General features: G+C 39.8%; 1 protein-coding gene across 1 annotated transcript in view; it reads right to left on the reverse strand.

Annotated features, from left to right (window-relative positions):
* The window catches only part of TASP1 (taspase 1), a 2293647-nt gene that overhangs the window by 666167 nt on the left and 1608103 nt on the right, over positions 1-19377 (reverse strand). The window lies entirely within an intron of this gene.

Consider the following 19377-nt stretch of genomic DNA (forward strand, 5'->3'; position numbering starts at 1 on the left):
AACTACATAATAGAAAAATCATTGACATTTTGCAACGCATGCCTATGCATGGAAATTAACATGGTATGTCTAATCTAATATCTTTATTATTACACTTATTTTTGAAAGTATTTACAATTATTTTAATATACCTTCATTCAGGTCAACCAAATTTCATACCAAGAGCAGTGCAAATCTCTTTTGTAACTCTCTTTCCTCACAGGTTTTGTGCCAAATAGCAAGACCACTAAAGATTCTGATCTGCTAACAGCATATCCTAACATAAGTTTTGAAGACAGTGGCTACTACCACAAGCATATGATAAGTATAGGAGCACAGTGAAGCATTCAAGAAGATACACATTATTCACTTAAGTTTATGGCATTTACAGGCTGTGCATGGTGTCTTATGGTGAACACTCATGCCAGGATACTACTCCATTTAGGAGATTTACAACTAGCCCAAGTAATTAAAATGTTAATTTTCCAAAACAAATTCAACTTTGTCTTGTTTTTCCGCTTCTGTATACCCCCCATGGATAACCTCATTATGGGCATGTAATTTAATAATGCAATTACTGTATACTTTTTTTAAATCAAAAACAACACCACATTCTGTCAATTATTTTGTTTTTATTTATTTTTGCATTTGATATGAATGTCTGGGGACGAATATACTCTTTGCTTTCAATTTAACTTTTTTTCTCTGTAACAACATTCTTCTTATTTGTTACTGTTTATGTATATTATATTATGTGTATCTATATTCCTGTGATCTATTGGAATATTTATAATTATGATTGATATTTCAGCGTTGAGGACGACCCATGGGTCAAAACACGTGTCGGCTGACCACCACAACAGGATACCAATAAAGTAACATGATTTCTAATGTTTACTGAAGAATTAATTTTCTCTTCATTATTTGGATTTGAATGACAGATAGACACGCCCCAATAGTTAGAGATGTAGCGCAGATACCCCATACCCATTACACTTTACTATTCACTTATTTGAGGCCCTTATGGGTGGTCTTTGGGATAGGAGTACACAGCTTGCCATCTAGACTTATCTTTCAGAGGCCTGTAGCACATTTCTACAAGGATCGTATCAGTAGTTTCACTTTCCCACTACTACAAGTACTTCTGTGGTAAAGGTTACTTCAAACAATTTAGCAAAGTCTTTTGACTTTCCGCAACATTAGTTTTGACTACTTCTTCTGGTAAGACATGAAACACATGTTTATTTCACACTTCTGATTGCCACATGTGTACTTTCTATCACGAGGGCAGCTCTGCTGCAACTCTTGTTTTCCCATTCTTATATTAACCAAGTGCTGATAATGGCTTTTTCTCACGCTTGCTCTTCTTTGGCTTAGACAATGCTTGATTAAGGTCATTTCCAGCTATTGCTTCTTTCGCACACTGGCTTTACAATCAACTTTCTTCTTAATTACCCTCTTTTCGCTTTGGCAATTACTCTGACCTTTATAAATATAATGATACCTTTCTTGTCTGTTCCCAAAATTATTACTTGGCCACTTTAGTTTTTTTATCATTTCGGTATCCAAAGTAATTATTGTTCTGGCACTTCAATTTCTTCACATCAGTTCCGTATTCAAAACACTTAGACCTGACCAGCCGGTGATCATGGAGCGTTGCAAGGACACACAATACTAGTGAACTCACCGGGTGCCACATATGCGTCCTCACGCTCTGCTGCCTTGGGGCTTCTGCTTCGCTCTGCCTGGCAAACTGCTTCTCTTCGTTTCCCGCAGCCCAATGCCGGTCAGGGAAAGGAGTGTTCCTCGCTCCGATGACAGTCCGATGCTCGCCTGGCTCCAGAGCCCAACTCACTCAAGTGAGCTCAACTCACTATGGGGGATGTTTTTCCAATTAACGTTTCCATGTGACCTCTGCATTCATGGCCTTCAGGGAGAAAGCTTTTCAGGACAACGATTCCCACTGCGCAACCTCTGCATACAAGGTCTTTGAAGGCAGAGACCCTCTCAGAACAAGCATCTGCTCTGCAAACAGCAGTGGCTCCGGCGTCTCTGCTTTCCTTCAACTTCTGCTGCAACTGCAAAGCGGAGTCACTGTATTCCCTCCACCTCCCACTACTTCTCCTTATGGCCTGCACATCAGTGGGGTTTTAATACATCCCAGTCCCCCTCAGGTGTGGGTCATAAGTACTACTAGACTGCAACTTGCAGTCCAGTTTCTCTGCAGCCCTCTTCTTTTTTTTTTTTTTATTTGAATCAAGTTGTATTTAGTTTTACAAAAGAAAACTTTTACAACATCATCATTCTCAAACACAATATAAAACAGAATTTACTAAAACCAATCGCTAATAAAATCAGATTACATTTCTTGATAAAAACTTTTCGTTCAAATTACATCAAGGGTTTTAAATATTAACCATACATTTTCCTCAGCTAACAATTCCATTAACCAATTATTCTTTTCGAATTTAATCAAAGACCAAAATTGTACAAACATGAAGTTTCACAAACCATCATTAATTACATTCATTTGGTATTAGCTTTTATACAATATTTCAACCTTCAATAGTTAATGATTCATTTTTGATTGATAGTGCATTGTCGATTTTCCTAGAGATACGTACTAAGGATAGTATCAGAGCCATGCTCCCCCCATACATACATCTTTCCCAAAAGGATGATTTAGAAATGTCACTATCTTAGGGACCATATATCCCCAAATAATTGTTTCTATCATCAAAAAAGAAGGTACAATCGACCACAAGATGTTTCAGGGTTTCATTTTCCGTTCCACAATCACAGAAGCGACAATTCAAATTAAGTTTTATACTTACATATTTTTGCCAATGTTGGATTCTCTCTAATGTGTGAAACTGATTTAGTTTGAACCGCATATACATTTGACGTATCATTCTAGATGGACATTGGGAGAGATAAATCGGTCTCGACTCTCTCTTCCTAGGTCTTTTCGCATATTCCAAATATGTCATGTATTTATTATTGCAATCCAGGGTTGCGGACCAATCACGATCATATAGATTGCGCTTAATCTTAGGCAGGCACAAGGTAAAATCGGATATAGAACAGTCAATGTCATCTAATACGCTTTTCATTTCGATATCAAATCTATACAAAGGTTTAAGTTTTCGATTAGTAAGTAGCACATTTACCTCAAAATAAAGAGAGTTATAATGAGGTGCCTTAATATCTGCATACCTTGACAATTTCCGCCATTTCCATCTCGCTGCTAAAGACGATAATCCCATTTCGTGTCTTGCGATTGAGTTAGGAACCGATGGAGATAATCCCATAGTATGTTTCCATAGATTACCCGGTATATAATTTAGGGTTACGCCCATATCCAGAAGACACATGTCCAATCCATATAATAGGATTGGTTCCACTTTCAATAAGTAAAACTCAATAAGTGGTATTAAAGAAAATTCACAATACCTTCCGATTATCACCTTCATCATGGATGCCAGAGGGCACACCTTTGTTTTCAAGTGCATTTCCCAAATTTGTTTAGAATATTGATCAGTTAAGGGATAGCCAAGATATTGAATAGTTTCAACACATTCTATTTCATTTCCGTCCAGTTGCCATATATATGATTTAATTTTTTTGTGATTCCCAAAGATGACGATTTGTTATTTGGAAGAGTTAGGCAACAAGTTATGCGATACAGCAAACTTAGAAAATTGGTTCATTTTCAGTTGTAACCCACTAGGTGTTCGATCAAACAGTAGCATATCGTCTGTAAAGCACAGCCATGATATGTTTAGATCCCCAAGTTTTACAGGATATATGCCAGTCTCATTCCATAACCTATCCATGTCCCAAAGATAAAAATTAAATAATGTGGTGGCCAAATTACATCCTTGTTTCACCCCAATTTCGGTATTAATGGGAGTTGTTAGGGCACCAGATTTAGTTATTCTAATTTGATAGGTTGTATCGTTGTGTAGTAAAGCATTCAATTGCACCATCCTTTTAGGAAAACCCAATTTCAATAATTTTATCCATAGTGTTTCTCTTATAACTGTATCAAAAGCACTGCCCAAGTCTAAGGCCGCCATATAGACCAAACCAGTGTCAGCTAATTTAGATTGGGCAAGAATATGTGAAATAATAAGTGCATTTAAAGAAGTCCCCATATTCTTGCGAAATCCAGTTTGGAATTTTGAGTAAATATTGTGTATTTCTATAAAGGTTTGTAATCGCCGCAATAATATAATGGAAAAAACTTTTGCTGAGGCGTCCATGACTGCTATAGGTCTAAAATGGAATGGCAACTTTGGGTTCCCTTTCTTAGCCCTCTTCTTCATCCCAGTACTTTGGGCATTGTGGGACCTGAAGTCCCCAATGTTCAAATTAACTCTTTTACTCTGAACTTTGTTTCTAAATGTACCAACTTGATTTCTATCCTTAATTACATCTTCTAAAGGAGTTTTATAAGGATTTAATGAGTGGTTCTGATGTACAGGAGAGTTAGAGTTTTCAGAATCTAAGATGTTCATGTTTAGAGATTTGCATTTAACATTCCCCTGTTGATCAAATAAACTTTCACAACCATACCTTTGGGTGACTTTGTGAGGAGGTCTTTTTCCCAATAAATGATTAATTAAGCCAGTTTTCACCACTATCAAGATGATTCGTTTTGGGGAAAAAAAAACTCCCTCCAACAGCAAGCCATTATATATTCTGGCATTGCCAAAATGTCTTCCCCTAAGGAAGACAAATACTGTGTCTCTCCCAACTGAGTCCTCCTGTTCCCCTGGGGCCCTTCTCCCAGCTAATACCAGCCCCAGGGTAAGGATCAGGTAGCGGCTACCTTTCCCTGGCCACCTGGGAGGAGACTTTAGGTAGGGTCTTTGTGAGGACTGCGCAGGATTCATCACAGCCCCCATCCCATTTGAAAGGGTTAATAGCAGAGATAAGCTATACCCCAGAAATATTGGTGTGCCGTTATCTATTTGGGCGGATGAAAATGGTCAGAGTACAGATATAAAATGTTGTCCCTCCACCTATTGTCCTTATTTGTGCAAACATTAATAAAAAGATTAAACCCCTGAAAATAATGCAAAGTAAAAAAGAGCTAAAAAAAAAATCACATTTTATGTAAAAAGTAATCTGCAAAATATAAAAGTTAAAATATAAAATGTATAAATAATTAAATGAGGCCAAGAGTTCAATTTTAAAAACTGATTTTTGTGATACGCAGGGCATTATCTTTTATGAAAGAACTTGTTTAAACAGGGTGCCACTACCGTGACCCCAAAACCCTTAAGCTGTGCCCTTCTCTTAAAGTAAAACTAGATGTACCATGAAAATGCGAGGGAACGCCAAATATTCCACTAAATTCTCTTCAATGTCCACATTAACAAATTGGACATTTACACTATTTTTCCACTTTTTTAAAGTTGCATTGTTAGGTTACTTTTTTACACTGTGCCAGTCATCACTGCAGAATGTCCCAGATGGCTTAACAATTTGAGACCCACAAACAGTCCAGGGTGTACATTAATAATGTTGTGGACCCTATGGCAAACCCTCCCTCTCTAGACTCCCTTTCAATCCCTCCCTATCCCAGACGTCTGTATTCCCAGGTTAGTGCTACCGAGCAGTAACTCCTACTGTGGTTTACTGAATTAGGCTAACAATGTTTTCCCTACAGACTGGTTATCCGACTCCCTAAGGGACTTTTTAGCTGCCTCCATCGTAACCAGTTGTTAGTGTTCAAAGGGATTTAGGTATCGCCTTGCACTTGCATAGTTGCACTACAACTTCTTCACTCGTGCCCACCCATACCACTTTTTCTATTGCACCCTCCTTGCTTCACTCACCACTCTTTAGCCACTCTAATGTTTCACTCCTCCTTACTCATGCCTCCACCCTTTAATGTTACTTCTTCCTCCCTTTCAGCTCTTTTATTTTTCTCTGCTATTCTCCTCCTTCCACTACCACCACTCTCCTTCCACTACTGCCTCTTTTTTCACTACTACCACTCTTCCTACTTCAACACTATCACTCAACCCCATCTTCTACTCAAACCCCCCCCCCAAACACACACTTCACATTCACAACCGACACTTCCTTCTTGTATGCATTCACCACACAAACATACACATCAAACTCAAACGATAGTACCTTTTTTTCGACCAAACCAATACCTCATTAAAAAAAAAATGTTTTTATTGGGTTCATGATTATACAAAAACTTAAATAATAATAAGAACAGAAAACCAAACATTCCCAGTTTCTTTCCTACCCCCACACACCTTGTTGCAGCAGGGAGGGTTCTTAATAGCTAATCAATGTTCAATAGTTTCAATTTTAGTGGGCACAGTGGAGCTCTACAATCATCCTTCATGAACGACAGCAGTGGTCCCCATATTGTGCAGAAGCTTTAATGATCTTGTTGCATTGTGTTATGTCACCCATTCAAAAGCTACCATGCCCCACAGTTTCCGTATCCAATCTAGAAAAGTGAGCACTCGCAACTATTCCACTGCTGGGCAATCAGCAATAAAGATGCTATTAGCATAATGGTTCACACTTCCTAAGTGGCTTATCAGAGGGCCTTGGCCCTGGCTTCCACATACCCCAGTAGACAGGTATCACAGGTATCAGGTAGGGCCAGTGATGACTCTCTGTATATTTTTTCATGGACTATTGAATCCTTTACCAAAAATCATATATTTTCGGGCTCTTGCCCAAATGTGTATCCATAACCCTTTCTACACAACCTCTCCAACACCTATCTGAAGTGTGTGGATGTAGTTTCACTATAGTGGAATGTCACTGCATCATCATTTTACACCACATTTACCTTATTTGAATATCCAGTTCAGTTTATGGATGCTTCTCAATAGACCTTCCTCTGGATGGTTTGCTTCTTCACCACTTCGCCATGTATGCCCATTGTTCTTTCAGCTTCTCTTCGAGGAACATTTTGTAGATGGCAGATATTAAACATTAAGACCCCGACTGGGTGGTTAATATATTTTAGAAAGGAGTAAAAGACCTGAGCGCTGCTTCCTTGATTTTGGGTTAAGGACCCAATATCTCAGCTAAAATTATCTCATCTGTTCTTTTTCACTTAGGTCAAAGGCTTGCTTACAGTTTATGAAGGATCTGATAATCACTCATTCAAATAGGTTGCATGTTCTGCAAAATCCTCCCTCTTGCCAAGATATAAAAGCCCCTGATTTTCTTGCTGATTTCCCGGGCGGAAGCGGCTGGTTGCTTGTCCCATCACCACTGGTGCAGCTTGACGGCTTTGTTTAGCTGTGCCTGAAAGCTTTCACGTAGTGCTGTCCTTTTATCTTGCACTGTTCTCTAATGTTGCTGAATAGTTCGGACTTGAGAACCGAAAGCATAGAACGGAGTATCGAGAACTAAGAGTCCTGTGAGCTGTAGTGCCGTGGTGCCCAGCGTGTCAATTTCAGAGGGATAAATCATCTTGCTGCATTTTATTACATCTGGCTATCTATCTGCTCTCGTGCTGCATAAACACCTGTATATTTGGTCACCAACTCTACACCCCTCGGAGGTTCCTGCATGGATAAGGTACCTGCTATTTCTCTCCCTACCCCTTAGGGAGGGTCTCCTGTATGATGAGTGTCTCAGTGTTTCTGTGTAATTGACGCTTCCTATGTAAGTGCAGCTGTGTGCAGTCCGCCGGTGCGGCAGTAGCAGCCAATGGAAGCTGTCAGGAATCACTACTGCAGTACGTTCAGAATCACAAGTCAAGTGAAATCTACTACAAGGAGACAGCTGGAAGGTGAAATGGGGAAGAGATCATTCACAAACAGCACCTGCCCCTGACTTTTACAGTGGTCAAAATGGAACTCTCCAAGTAAAGTGATTGCTTTGAAATGTGTTGCTTCTCTGATTATTGCTTCAACTGAAAACAAGAATAGCTCTTGTATTGGTTCTTCTCTTCTTCAGCTAACGGAGGTGCCTTTTGGTGTCTGTTTTTCTTTTGCTGCTACGTTGAGATAAGTTTTTCAACAAGCCATTTCCCTGAGGGTTGCCTGTTTGATATAAAGTTTTATTGTCATGCCGGTCAGAACAAGTGAAAAATCAACAGCGAAGTGCAGTATGTAAGGAACCAGCCAATCCTTACTCTGTGAATAAGCCGCCAGGGAAGCATGTCACAGCGGATATTGGCCTATCGCCCATTAAATACATGCCTATCGATATAGCGAATGCCATAACGGACCATGCTGGTAAAAAAACAGTGTTTTCCCATGCAACTGAATCTGCTGCTGTAGTAAATGTATCCCGCAAACAGCCTGTTCTGGTCACTTCTTCTCCAACTATACAGAGAATAAGTAGCTCTTTTTCATTTCCCCCTAATGATAATAATCATTCCTTATTGAACATGTGCTATTCTCTTTGGAGGGATTATTTAGGGGTCAAGCATTTATGTCTGGTATAAATACGTTTTCCTCGGGCTCAAGGCAACATTGTCAATTCTGCTGAGGACAGATTGTCAAAATTACCTGTGTTGGAAAGTATCATTGAGGACAATTGTAGAGATTTGTACTAAATGGACATATTAAATACCTCTGGGTCTCTTCATGATGAAGTGATCGACCTATCAGCCACATGTAAAGCACCATTAGCACTTTGTTCAAAAATGGCCACCGACCAAAAAGAGCTATTGTGTGTTACTGATAGGATTGTTGATATTATTATGTATACTCGTGGCATGCATTCTGAAGGGGAATTAATCAGTATCTAACATGCTCCTAAAACTATTATAGAGGATGATCTAGCTGGAGGTGATGATGACTTAATAATTCTTGAAGCGGATGTGTTAATATAACTGAGACAAATGGTCAAACGAGTGTTAGGTCCACATCCTCTATTCCAGCCATTGACGTCTCTGATTATATCCATCGATCACAAAAAAAATGTGATAAAACGAGATTTCAACAGTGTGCGCGTGAATAATGATACTTGCAAGGACACAATAAATGTTCTGCCTAATTTGAATGTGGATGCTTTATTGGCTCCTAATTCTAATATTGAAACTGCCCAATTATCCACAAAAACTAAATTGAAAAAGTAAACTATTAGTTATATGGACCAATGGCTATTTAAAGGCAAGGTAAGTACTCTCTCCATTAAAAAACAGGGTGATATACAATCTGATATGAGTAATCCTTGATTGGATACTATTCAAGATTTATCTATCCTGTGTTAGGGAAGTTGAAAAGTTCCAACAAACTGCCTTAAAATATGGCCTCTCTGGACAAATAGTTAAACTAAATAAATGGAATGTTTCAAACTTAAAAATGATTGAAGCATGTGCAACAAACCTTAGCCCCTACATAAATAGAACATGTGTCATTGGAATTATGCAAAATATCCTTATTTCGACTAAGGATATTATTTCTATTGAGCTTCCTGATTTAGTAACTGATGACAACTGGACTATTATTCACTTTTCTTCTCCAATATTTGTGGATCATGTATTTTTACAAGCCAAATTACTTAAAATCAATGGCTATGAAGTCATGCCAATACAAACAATTAAGGCTGACCTCGTAGCTGACTCTGCTTGGCAATTAAAAAATGTGAGCAATTCGGAAATAGTTAAGACTGATATCGGTATGGGCAATCTGCAATTACAATCCAAATTAGAGGCCTTTAAACTTGCTCTAAATTCGAAGGCCCAGAAGGGATCCCTGCTTAATCTGAATTCAATTAAAGATAATGCAAGCCAGTCTGAGGCTTTAGGAGACATACACATATTGTCCTGGAATTCAAAGGGTTACAGATCCTTCTGATATGATGAAGGATGTGACTACTTATTAGGTTCTGATATATTTTGCCTGCAGGAGACATGGATTATTGATCCTTGCCATTCAGACAGATTTGCTCTTTCACAGAGACTTGCCGTAAAGAAATCTGTTGGTGGGCCCTGTGGTGGTCTTATTACGGGAGAAGGAGCCCATATTAATTCAATTGAGTATTGACCTCAATAGCAGAGTAAGAATGCAATATCAACATTAATTACCGAACTGGCTCAGGATAAGCAGATGAAGCTGCTGGTGATTAACATGTATGATCCTCCAAGGGGTGATATTACTTGCCAGCTACAAACATATATACATTTGATCTTATCTCACTGGACTAATTTTGATAAAGGCCAATTGTCCATGGTGTTGGGGGATTTCAATGTGGTCTGTTACAATAATCCCTCTGCAGCGATTTATCTACCCTGTACTAAGCGAAATGAAGCTATGTTATGGTACACGTTCATGAATAATTGGAACATGTCTTATTAATCCCAATGAAGAAACAGATTGTTATAAAATGTGTAATCGTTACACTTGGCATAGAGGTGATATTAGTTCCAAGACTAACCCGTTACTTGATATTGTCATTGATTACTGTTATTACCAACAGAAGTGATCACGCTCTGCTTAAGGCGAATATAAAAATCCAACATTGCATCAGACGTAATCTATTGTTTAGTGAAGTTGTCTGTAACTCTCAGGGGAATTGACTAAAATGGTCAGTCGGTAATATTAAATGATTTAACACTCTCGTGCATAGGTATTTGGAATACTTTGTCCCTGATCTCGAAAAAGTATACCTCAAAGGATGGTGATTGGATCTGGGCAATTTCACATTGTATATATTTATCAAAGACCAATATTAAGAATAATAACATCAAGGTCAACCCAGTCGTCAAGGTATATAACACCAACTGTGATGTTAATATTGCTGAGAGAAGGAAATTGTACAGGTCTTCACTTAGAATGATTAAGAAAGATATGCACTTGCGGATCAAAAAACTAAGTGTAAAGGAGGATTCTAGAACTGTCAGCTCCAGGGATGGCTGCCTGAAGGCTGAGCTCCTGCACCTGAACTAATTCCCTACTCTGTTATGGCTGATTCAAAACAACCCGTAAAAAGACAGAAAGAGGATGGAGAGATGACCTCAGATGAAAGAAAGGAAAGAGAAGATAAAATACTGGACATGCTTACCAAATTAACCCTGGATGTCAATGAGATTAAAGAGAAGATGTCAAGAGCAGAGGAGAGATATGTTGAACTTACTTCCAACATTAACAGAGTGGAGACTCACTTAAATGAAATGGATGACACAGTGGAAAGGATGAAAAGCCAAATTAAAGACTTACAATTGAGGAATGAGAAGTTGTCCTCCAAGCGCTCTGAGCAAGAAAATTTCTCAAGGAGAAATAATGTGAGGGTGACTGGCCTTCCTGAGGACTTAGAGAAGTTAAAACCCTTGGAATTCATAGAGAAAGTGCTGATTTCTATGCTCAAACTGGACCCTAAGTTACATTTGGATTTGGAAAGAGCTCATAGAAGCCTGGGACCAAAACCAGCATTGGGCCAGCGACCGAGACAATTTGTAGTAAAGTTCCTCAGATTCCCAGTACAAGAAATGGTACTTAGGAAGGCTCATGAACTACGTGAGCTAACCTGGAGTGGTCACAAAGTGATGATTTGTGGGGATCCCACCCGGGAAGTCTTAGACAAGAGAAGAGAATTTAATGCTGCAAAAGACAAGGCAAAAGCAAAAAATCTCAAATATTACATGGTCTATCTGGCCATTTTCCGTGTAATCAAGGATGGCAGTCTGTTTTCCTTCAGTGATAACAAAGGAGCTGAGGTTTTTTTTGAGTGATTTGGGAAATGGAGATGAATTGGAACCCATGGAAGCTGCCTCAGTCTCACAGAGATCATTACCAACTAAGAAGAAGAGATAAAGTTAGTTTCTACTGGATATACCCTGTGTTCATTTGCTTTTTCTTTGATTTGATTATCAAGTTCTTCTGTTTACAGTTATTTGACATTTTAATATTAGACATTAATATGGCCGCCGCATTGAACTGTTAAAGCGGTCGCTATGCTTGTTTTGGTTCGTATCATCGGACCATTAGAGGAGAGGTCCTAACAACGCCCTGTGTCATGCTTATAGGAAGTGAATTCTGGTAAACAACATGGTTGGAACGGAAGCACGGAGGCTCCCGAAGGACTGTTTGGCACTGGAACGGAGGTGAGGAGAGACTGTGCACGTTAGTGGCTGCCCGTCCGCTGGGGGCTGATGGGCGTGGGCCCTTATTCACGTGGTAGTCGTTTTTTTCGATTCATTTTCCCTGGAGTTTTTTTTTTGTTTTTTGAGGGAGATGCAGGGTTCAGTTCGGCTGGGGTTGCCGAGCCCAACTCGGCCTGATCCACTGCATCGCTCGCAGCCGTAGGGTTCTGGGCGGGGGGAGGCTCCGGCTTCCTCACCTGTGGCGCCTCGCAATGCTTGTGGCCCCACCATTTAGTTTGGCGTTGTTGGGGCTGGGTCGTCTGGGGGCACTGGTGCGCGGCTTGCCTGGCGGGAGGCTTGGTGGTTGTGGTGTCTCCCCTGCCGGGTGGTTGTGGGGGGGTGGGCTCCGTGTATTGTGGTTCTTGGGTGGCCTGGGTCCAGCAACGCTAGGATGTTCTGAGCGATATGTAATTGTATTTGTAATCTGGCACCAGGGACCGGGATTCACGTGGGTGAGGGCTTGCATTCGGGTTCGCCGGCCTTCAGTGGATGGGTGGCCGTATAGAGCACACTACACCAACAACAATGCTTTACAAATGAGGACCCGATAGGTGTGGTAATGTTTGCCATATGCAGCAATTCCATGTGGTACAGAATACTCTCCTATAAACATCCTCAAATCTGTGGCTGGAGATATGGATGCTCCTTGATGACAATACGAGGTACTCAATACACATTAATGTGTCCCAGGGAAAAAAAGTCAAGGGAGCACATGTATTGTATTACGTAATGGGCATTGCAGATGTGGAGGGGCCCTGAATATCGTATCCTGCTCATTACGGATATTTGACGGCAGTCCCTGCGGCTCATATGGTCAGAGCGCAATTTAATGTGGAATCAACATGGAAAGAATAATCTTTGATCTAATTGCATACTAGTGGCTCTGGCAAACGTGACTCCTTGGTTATATTCAATAGCAGCATTAGGCAATGTCATATGGTTGCACTGAACTTGTCATAGGACTTGATGATTTAGTTCACAACTTCCAGGAAACTCTTCTATGTTGCCACTTTTCAACATGCCCAAATAGCAAACAAACCAACCTCTGTGTATAAGCTTTGGACTTCAACACCAGCACTGTTAGGACACAGCCTTGCTAGCAGCTCAAACTGAGTGCATGAATCTTGAAAATGTGAATACGACCTTCACGATCAAGCTGGATTCTAATTACGGACCAGATGTCTAGGCGTCATCAACACAGGGCCCATTGTGTCTAGTCTGTTGGTTGCCGTAAACACTTTGGTATTACCAACTCCAGCATAGTGCACCAGCGCTATCATCAAAGAATATCAGTGGCTGCTCACATTGAAGTGTCTGCAGCCAAATCCCAGCTAGCCGGTGGCGCCAATCCAGTGTCGGACTCCTGGACTCCTGTGTGCTCATTAATTTCTTAAGTAGCTGCTGATTATCATCCCCATCCTTGACTTGTTTTATCTGTCTGGAATTGGTGATTTAACCATAGGCTGGATATTCACATGCTCCAATGGATTTAAATCTCATATTTAGTTGGCTTTTGCTTCATAGTTCATTGTAACGTACTATGATTACAGTTCATTTAGAGGGAATCAAAGCTATGGTTATGTTGTGAATTTGCTTTTGGAGATTTTACTTTCAAATTACTTGCCATGGCAAAGTGCGTCTTGAGTGGACATTACTGGGGGTTGTGGTTACATGGCCTATTTGGAGTGTATACATCGGTTAATCGCAATTTTGATGACTACATTAATGTTTGGATCATATGTAATTAATTGCTGATTTCTTACATTGATAGGGACACGAAACATTATTCACATTAATTTGTTTGGGGCTTGCTGAGTTAATCAGGAATGTTATGATGCTTAGGGGTGTCTTTACTTGAGTTGATGTTATGTTGAATATTGTGGTATCTATATCTGGTGTGTTGGGGACAACTGGTGTAGTTCTCAGAAGGGCAGTCAGCATAGAAAATGGACCAATTGAAAATAGGGCTGGGGGATGTTGTCAGAATATGGGTAGCTTGGGAATGCTACAGGTGGGTGAGGTCAAATAGTGGGATTGCGGTTACATTATGATTATTATATGCTTTACATTATATAACGAGAAAGATATAAATATTGGTTTGGAATTCTGTGAGCATGGCCTGCCATGTTATTATATAGGGCATACAGTATTGTTAGGGCAAAACTGATGGGCTATAAAGGATGTTGAGGGCCTCGAATGATGGGAGGTAGATGAAAAAGTTGACATGGTGGTTATGTAGACATATTCTGAAGCAAGGGAATGGGTACATATCTTGTAAACAGTGGCCAAAATATTTTAGGTTATTAATGGATCAATATGGGGAAGTGGGGTGGGGATGAAATTGCTATACCTTGTGTATTTCATTAAGGAATCGGGTGCAGGCATTGGGGTAATACCAGTTCAAGAAGTTGAAGTTTTTGTAAATATTGAGACTCATTATCACCCTGCAGAAGCACTGGGTGAAGTGTTTTGTTTACTTTGTATGTGTTTAGATAAGTTCTGTGTATTTGTTTTTGTTATCTGTTGTCTTGTGGGCACATGTCCAACTCATGATCTTCAAGCCCCCCTCATGTCCGGTTCAGGGGAGAGAATTTGCATTAGATGGCTAGATATATCCCTAGATAGGACAGTTGATGGGTGAATTAAATGTTTGCTCATGGAATGTTAAAGGTCTCAATATCCCAAGGAAACAAAAGGAGGTGTTGACCACACTGAAGAGGGGAAAAAGTAGATATCGCCCTGGTTCAGAAGACTCATCTACTGGAAGAGTCAAAGCATCTTCTTAAGAACAATTATTTTACAAGGTACTCCTGAACTGTTTCAATGCCAAATCAAGGGGAGTAGGCATACTTCTACGCAAAGGTCTGAACTTAAATATGGAGAAAGTAGTAATGGATGAGGAGGGGAGGATAATTTTGATTGACGCGAAATATGAAGGGGGATTAATTACGATAGGGTCTATTTATGGGCCGTGTTCTAGTGGAAATGCTTTCATTAAGACGATTTTAAGTCTGTTAAGGGAAATTAATGGCAAATGCATAATTCTTGGGGTTGATTTTATCTGTGTTCTCGACGGGAACATTGATCACTCTGCACAGTGTAGGTATACAGCAGAGAGTACGAAGAAGGTGTTTAATGAATTCTTGCACGGTCTAGATCTGGTTGATGTTTGGAGATTTGTGCACCCCAGGGAGAAGGCTTTTTCATTCCATTCTCCGGTCCATGATTCACATTCAAGGATCGACTATTTCCTGACTTCAGAGAGGTTGGTTGAAAAAGTCCATAGAGTGGACTATAAGGAAAGAGCAATATCAGATCACACTTTGATGGTAATGCGGGTGATATGGAGTTGGAAATCTCAGGTTTTTCAAAATGGCGTTTGAAATCCTACATATTAAAAGAGCAAGGTGTGATTGAATCTCTAAAGGAATTCACTGAAAACTTCCTTGATATGAACGTGGGTTCAGCTTCCAATGTTATGGTTTGGGATAGTTTTAAGGCAACCATACAGGGGGAATGAATGAATATTACGGCTCGTTCTAGGAAAAAGGGAATGGCTGAGATGAAGAGGCTGGAGAATGAATTGGGGGCGGCCCAGTAAAAATATGCATTATCTAAAAGTAGTGAGGACAAGGTACAGGTGGGGAGATGGAGGGATTGTCTTAAACATGAAATGGATACCCAATATGACAAAGGCATGTTTTTTATGAGGCAGAAGTTCTGGGAGCAGGGAGACAAGAATGGTAAATTGTTAGTGAACAGGCTGCAAGGTCTAATAGATAATTCCTTTGTTCAGAAAATAGAGGGGGAGAATGGAGAATACAAAACTAAGAAAGAGGAGATATGCGAGAGCTTCAGGACATTTTATGAGTCTTTATACAAGGAAAATAAATTCCCAACGTCTGAGGGTATGGATACATTCTTCAATAAGATTAACTTACCTAAGTTAAGTGATGACCAATCTGCAGTTGTTGATAGTCCCATTATGGAGGAAGAAATATTGTTGGCTATTAAGCAACTCAATAAGGGGAAAACACTGGGCCTGGATGGCCTCCCGGTTAAATTTTATCAGGCGCTGAGCGAGGTGCTAGTACCGTGTTTGTGTTTATTATACAATGGTTTCATGACCGAAGGAGTAATTTGTCCCATAATGAGAAAGGTTTGTATTGTGGTACTTCCAAAACCAGGCAAAGACTGCAAAAAATGTGGAAATTAGAGGCCGGTTTCATTATTAAATGTTGACCTCAAATTATTTACAAGGATAATGACTAATCGACTTGATAAATGTATTGGTGAATTAATTAGTAGTTCCCAGTTTGGTTTTATGAGAGGTAGATATGGGTATGACCATATTAGAACACTAATTGATGTTATGGGTCTACCAAAGGAAAAGATCCAAGATACTTTATTGTTTTTTATGGATGCAGAAAAAGCCTTTGATAGAGTCAGTTGGGCCTTTTATCACACTCTTAATAAAAATGGGTTTTGGAGACACATATATAAAAGTTATTAGGGCATTGAATTCATCAATCAGTGCAAAGGTTTGGGTGAATTGTGTTATGTCTTCTCCATTTATTTTGTCTAGAGGCACTAGGCAGGGGTGCCCATTGTCACCATACTTGTTTAATTTGGCATTGGAGCCGCTTATAGCATACATAAAACAGGAACAGAGTCTCCATGGACTTAAATTTGGAGATGACAAAGTTAAAGTCTTATGTTACGCAGATGACATGACTGTCATCTTAACGAACCCAACTGAAGGATGTGAGAAACTTAAATGTATGTTTAATGAGGTGGGATTATTATCCGGCCATAAAATAAATTGGGAAAAAACAGTGGTCTTCCCTCTATATGTTGGACAAACTAGGAATGTTATGGGTCTATTGTGCCTATCTATGTTGTGTTGTCTTTTGTGTGTCAGAATCTTAAAAACTGGTTGTGAAAAGGAGATTTGTAAATATTATTGAGTATTACTATTCTGAAATTTAGAAACTGTCCTATATGATTATTAACAGATTTATGTATTTTGCAATCTGAGTGTACACCCATGATGTTGTTTTGTTCTTTGCATATTTATTCTAGAATTATAAATAAAGTGTGTAAAAAAACTAAGTGTAAAAACTGGATTAGGTCATATAAACAATCTCAACACAATGTTCACTGGGAGATTATAAGCAAAGTCAGAAAAAACAATCTCTCCCCACTTACATTATGTTCATAGATTTTTCTAAAGCTTTCAACCTGGTCAATAGATCAAAACTATGGCAGAAATTAAAAGCTTCGAAGATACCTGATGGGCTTTTGCAAATAATCATTGCTTTACATAACCAGACCACCTACAAAGTTAGACTAAACCTTAGCATCGCAATCGATAATGGCGTGAGACAAGGGTGACTGCTTGCAGCGCTATTATTCAATTCATATCTTGCAGATCCAGCCCCTTTTTTTGCAAAAGTACACCTTTGCTAACCCCTCTATTGGAAAATATAAAATCCATCTTTTCGCTTACGCTGATGGTATAGCCCTAATAGATAACACTCCTCTGGGTTTAAAAAAATCTACTCTCAGCATTAGAAATATATACCCTATAGACAAATCGCAAGCAAATGAAACCCTCCAATACATGAAAGATTGGGAGCGGGACATGGGGGAGGAGATCACTCAGGAAGAATGGTGCCACATCTGGAGGAGGGCTCACAAACTTTCCAAGTCCACTGCAATCAAAGAATCAGCATATAAGCTATGCTATCGTTGGTATCTGCCCCCAAGTAGAATCCATAAAATGAACCCCACGTACCCTTCAGACTGTTGGCGCCGGTGTGGTGAAAGAGGTGACCTATTCCATATGTGGTGGACATGTCCAAAGATAAAGGTGTACTGGAAAGAAGTTCTGAGTCTAATCAAAGACATAACAGGTGCAGACCTACCTCAATCCCCCAAGGACATCCTGTTGGGGGCAGTGGCCTCAGGGAACAGAGCGGCCCTCATCACCCACCTGCTGGCGGCAGCAAGGATAACAGTCGCCCAACGATGGAAAACAGTGGAAGGCCCTACAGCCCCATGGTGGTGGATGAAAGTGTGGGGAGTGATGGCGATGGAGAACATTTGCGCCACAGAATCAGGGACATACCTGAAATTCCTAGCCATTTGGGATCCACTTCAGGACTACGTGGGGGAGATGGAGGCCCAATTCTTAAAACCCAGGATTTTAAGAAACATTCACATCAGATAATGGCAACAGAAGACACCGAGGAGGGACGGGCTCAGGAAACTGCCTTGCTCTGGTTATAACCTTGACTCAGTTTGGTTCAGTATTTTCTAAAGGTAGAGGGTGGGATAGGGCGGGTGAGGGTGGGGGCACTGGAGGGGGAAAAGTTGGAAGACAATAGTTTCAAGGCCAAAGTTCAGGGAGGTCAAACATTTGGTTCACACAGACGTTAATTTCTGTAATACTGCTGTAACCGAAAGCTAATTGTTGTCTTACAGTTAAAAATGAAAGAAAATAAAGTTGGTTAAAAAAAGAAATATATGCCCTAGACAATGATTTAAAAATAAATCCAATAAAATCATATATTACTATATTTGGAAAACCCAACAATAAGTCTAACAAATTTCAAAGGCACTTGGCGCATCAATCTAGTCCTATAGTTAAAGAAGTCAAGTATCTAGGATTCAATCTCAGAGCCCGGCCGTTACTCCAAGATTTCACCACACAGTTGGAGCAAAAGGCTCATCAATACATGTCAGTTAAAAAAAACTCCATGCCACATTTTGCCAATTTTCACTGGTATCCAAGGGAAAATAGTTTGAGCTCTCCTATATGGAATGGAATGCACTCTTCACGCACGTAATGTCAATTGAGATCGATTAGAAGACTGCATGTTGAAGAAAACATTCTCACTCCCTCAATCACTACCGATTGCTAAATGAAGATATGAGCTTGGTTTACACTCTATTTAAACTCAATATCACTGGAAGGTGTTAACCTTGTTTAGACTTATCTCGGCTCTCCCTGAGCTAACACTATATGAAGATATAAGTCAATATACTAATTCTCGTAAAAACAGCTTCCTAAATAATATCCAGGATGATGCTCTTCAGATTCTGATGCAATGTGAATGCTCCAATCAGAGACTCATTGAAAATCCGGACAAAGTTAAAAAAGCACTCATGCGCACAGATTGGATAGAAACCAGAGCTGCAATCTGTAATCTAAAAAATATGAAACATTCCTGCCCCCCCCCCCGAGTGAAAAACCTAGCTCCTATCTGTTGCCCTATATTAGAAGGTTTCCCAACCCTTTGTGGCGA

This window comes from Ambystoma mexicanum, chromosome 4q (assembly GCF_040938575.1).
Source record: "Ambystoma mexicanum isolate Mex_15411 chromosome 4q, UKY_AmexF1_1, whole genome shotgun sequence".
Classification (NCBI taxonomy): Eukaryota; Metazoa; Chordata; class Amphibia; order Caudata; family Ambystomatidae; genus Ambystoma; species Ambystoma mexicanum.